The 4179-nt window shown below is 45.8% G+C and overlaps 1 pseudogene across 1 annotated transcript; it reads right to left on the bottom strand.

The window, feature by feature from the left end:
* Positions 1-1343: 1343 nt before the first annotated feature.
* Positions 1344-2968, bottom strand: LOC308640341 (TNF receptor-associated factor 4-like; annotated as a pseudogene). Its single transcript has 2 exons — positions 2207-2968; positions 1344-1978 (listed from the first exon to the last, which is right to left on the bottom strand). The product of its transcript is annotated as a TNF receptor-associated factor 4-like (transcript).
* Positions 2969-4179: the final 1211 nt, after the last annotated feature.

The following is a 4179-nucleotide window of genomic DNA, read 5'->3' as shown; positions in this document are numbered from 1 at the left end:
GAAGTGTCTTGTGTCTGTTATTTTTTTCTTTTAGTTGTAGACCTTTGTTTTCTTTATGTTGCTGAGGATCGAGTCCAGTGTCTCACACAAGTGCTCTACACCCACTGTCTTACACAAGCACTCTATGACTGAGCCACAACCCTAGCTCGCCTTGTACATTGAAGACCCCTCCATTCAGTCCCCATGTGTAGGCTTGCTTCAGTTAGGTTAACATTTGTCAAGCACTTAGAATAACTGTCAGAAACATGTATTGTCTCATTAACTTCAATAAGGCTCACTTAAGACAGGTCCTTTAACTATGATGTAAAAGTTAATTTAACTTGACTGCTATATGGAAAGAAATATTTTGCATTAAGTTCATGGCAGTGTCTGTAACCAGAAAGTACTAAATAAATGGCAGTTGTCAGCAGGAGCCTGGCTTTATGATACAACTCAGGAGGCAGAGGATCGCAGTTCAAGGCCAGCCTCAGCAACTGAGACCCCTGCGAATAAAAAAGGGTTGCGGATGTAGCTTATTAATGAAGTGTCCCTGGGTTCAATCCCAAAAACCAGAGACCTGGGGCTGGGGCTTACTTATGACATGGTATTCAATTTTTGGTGAGTAAAGAACTGGGGATTCCAGCCTTATCCTAAAGCTTAACCTTTCCCATTTAACCACCAAGAGAGAGCAACAGGTCTCTTCCAATGCCTGCTGTGGTTCCCCCTGGTGCCCACCAGATGGCGACACAGCAGGGCAGCTGATCTTGGGGTCATAGTGGCAGCACTTCTTCTCTCAGTGGTCATTTGCATAGTTAGCCCCAACCTCCCAGGCCCTTAACTAACTCGGAGGAGACAGGCCAGAACCAAGTTAATAAATACAATTCAGAATTTATTAAAAATCAGAGCTCCCATTTGTGCCTTCCTGGTGCTAAGGAAATAAATAACCAGAAGGGACACAGGTGGGGAAAGAAAATCAATCTCAAGACAGATTTTTTAAACTACACCTCCCTTCCCCACCCTTCCCCCTATGGCTCTTGGGACATAGCACATAAGCAGGTACCTTAGTCCAGGTAGAATGTGGCCGGCACCAAGGCATACCTACCCTGCCCAGGAGGGGAGACAGGTCCTAGGATCATTTGTTTCCAGCCCTTGAATCCCATAGACCTGCTTCCAGCTTGGGCCAGGGCTGAAGCATCAATTGGAGGCACCTGTGGGTGGTGGTGGTAGGGGGAGAACAGGGTAACAACCCCGGCAGCATAAACAGCTGAAAGGGGGTCCAGCCCCCTCTCCAGGTTCAACCAGTAGCCTGATAAGTCATGTCCCATCCATACCCACTTCTCCCCTTGAGCCTGCAACCTCTGCACTCAGCTGAGGATCTTCCTGGGCAGTTCAACAGAGGCACAGATGAAAACTGCATCACATTGCACATAGTTTCCCTTTCGGATATCCTGGGGGGAGATGAACTTGGGATATCCAAAACCCAGAGAACTCTCATCCTAGGAGCTTCACCACCTGCCTGGATTTTGGAAATTTTTCCAGTTTGAGTCAGAGTGGAAACTCTCAATGAAAGGCTATGGCTTAGCAAGCCCTGGGTTGCTCTGATCTAGCAGGGAGAACGTGACACGACGGGCAAAATGCCACTCAAGGAGACTGTCAAATGTGCCTAGTAGCACACGAATGTACAGAGAGAGATATGTGCCCTCACCACTGCCGTTGCCAATGAGGAGTGCAGATACCTGTAGTTTGTAACCATACTTATGTGTTTTGAAGGCTGGGCTGAAGCACTCAAGGTTGGGCTTGGTGTCTTGTAGCCTCTGCCCATAGCTGCCAATCTTCCAGATGAGAAATCCATCACTGATTACTGATAGTTCCTCCAGCTTTCCATGCACTCCTGCAGCTCCTGCAGCTCCTGCCACTGCCGGCTCACCAGGGCACACATCATAGCCAGAGGTGGCTTCACACTCTCCTCCACATGCCGCACCATTGGCAGCTTAGGGCACTGTTGGCAAAGCCCCAGGCAATTAGGGAAGGGAGGACTGTTACCAAAAGAGGAAGACACAGGGGTAGCAGGCGCCCAACTGTGCATGAGGAAGACAGGGTGCTAGGAAGCACCTGCAGCTGGACAGCAGGGGGAAGGACCTCAAAGAACTAAACTGCCAGGAACCCTAGCCTTCATTTAGGACTTCATGGGCTAAAGAGGGGTTCACAGGAAGAAGGGGCATCTTACCCTGTGCATGCAATCGGAGTCTTTGAACGGGTATAGCACCAAGGCAGTCCTGCTGCTGTCCATCAGATGATTTGGCAGATCCTCCTGAGCCATGGTGCCCATGCCGCACTGGTTAGGGTAGGGCACAGGCAGCCTTGGGCACTGGTACTGGTGACTCTGTACCTATTGACTTCCTTTGTGCAATAGGTACAAGGCTGGGTGCACTTTGGACACTCAGAAGTTGCATGCTGGGCCAGTAGTCACCTCATCATGCTTGTTCTCACAGTACGCACTCTCTTGGGGGCACATAACCTCATGGCTCTCAAAGGCTTCCCCACTGAAGTCAAAGACACAGAACTCGCACTTGAGGTGCCGCTTGGGGCAGTCGGGTTGCAAGTTTGCAGGCAGATCAAGGTGACTCAGCTTGCCAGGACAGCGATTGGGGCAGGGAACTACATTGAAGCTGCAGGTATTCAGGTGTCTCTGTAAATGATGAAGTGGCCCACTCCAGCAGCAGCCCTCCTCACTGTGGATGCAACAGATGGGCAGGCCTAGCATCTGGACCTCCAGGTCTGGGTCTGGGTAGATCTTGGCATAGTCCAGTGGAAGTTGGTCCTCAGGCCATTTGAAGACTCCTTCACTGAGGAACTCCTGCAGGCAGGTGTCGCAGAAGCGGTGGCCATAGGTAGAAACCTGCAGGGGCTCAGGCATGGGTATCCTGCACATAGGGCACAGCAGCTGGCGCTTGGGCTTCTCCAAGAATTTGTAGTGGAAGCTGCGCATGGCGGGAGAGTGGCGGGCAAGGGCAAAATACATGTATGATGATGTGAGAAAAAAAAAAAGAAATGTGCACATTAGATTGGGCTGATAGAGGTGATGGTAAGGGAGGGGCAGGAAAGGGGGGATAGGTAGGGCAGCAGAATAAAATAGACACTAGTATCGCTGTATGTATATACGTGGCTCTATAACCAATGTGATTCTGCAACCTGTGTACTTGGAAAAATGAGAAATTATACCCCATTTGATTCAAATGAATGATATGTCAAGATCATTGTATTTTCATGAACAAATAATAAAAAATAAAAATATTATAATATATGAAAATTATACAAATTAATTATTTAATTATCAAATTGAAATTATCGAATCTAATTATCAAAGGTCAAAAGAAAATAAAATATGAATACTGGTTTTCTGGTACACACATGCACATATGTGCAGACACACACACTTTCAGATACATTACATAGATTTACCATGTAAAATGAGACACATTTGAAGGATTCAGAGGGCAAAATATCTGTCATTGCTGCTGTGCACCTCCTTCTCTGACTTAGACTGTGAGTGTGGGACCCTTTCTCAGAATAATAAAAAAAGAAGGTTCGGATCTCCAGTACCTTCTCTGTCTGCTAAAACAGGGTCTTGAATGACTAACAGCATCTTTGAAGGGTTGTCCACAGGATGGGTTTTCCTTTCAGAGTTCATGTGGAAGGTGAGAAAAGAAAGCAAAGAGAAGATGTGCTTTTCACTTTCAGTTTCATACCAAGAATCAAACCAAGAATTTTCTGTAACCAAGAACAATATCATTTTAAAAGCACTGAGAAATTTGGAGAGTACCTTTAAAACTGCATAACTTAAACTCAGCTCAAAATGCTTATTTCACTACTACTTCATCAGTTTTTTTTTTACCTACTGCTATTATGAATTTGAACTGTTGTTAAAAAAACATTAAAAAATAATTTTCATTTCTCCAGTCACATGAGAATAATCAGAAATGCAAAATTTTGCTCGTACTAATTTGAACTAACCCCAACAAAAAAATTCCACCACTGCCTCTTTCTGTCTTGAAATCATTCCAAAAAGTAATACCTGCTTCAATACCTCCCAACAGATGTCTGAAACCATGAAAACTATAAACCTCCATGCACAAAAAAGGATTATTTTAGGTACCTTTCATGCTGCCACAGAGTACAGAAGTTAATCTGTTCTTCATG

The sequence above is a fragment of the Spermophilus citellus genome, assembly GCF_964194105.1.
Source record: "Spermophilus citellus genome assembly, contig: SCAFFOLD_250, whole genome shotgun sequence".
Classification (NCBI taxonomy): domain Eukaryota; kingdom Metazoa; phylum Chordata; class Mammalia; order Rodentia; family Sciuridae; genus Spermophilus; species Spermophilus citellus.
This window is presented reverse-complemented; position numbering and strand designations above follow the sequence as displayed.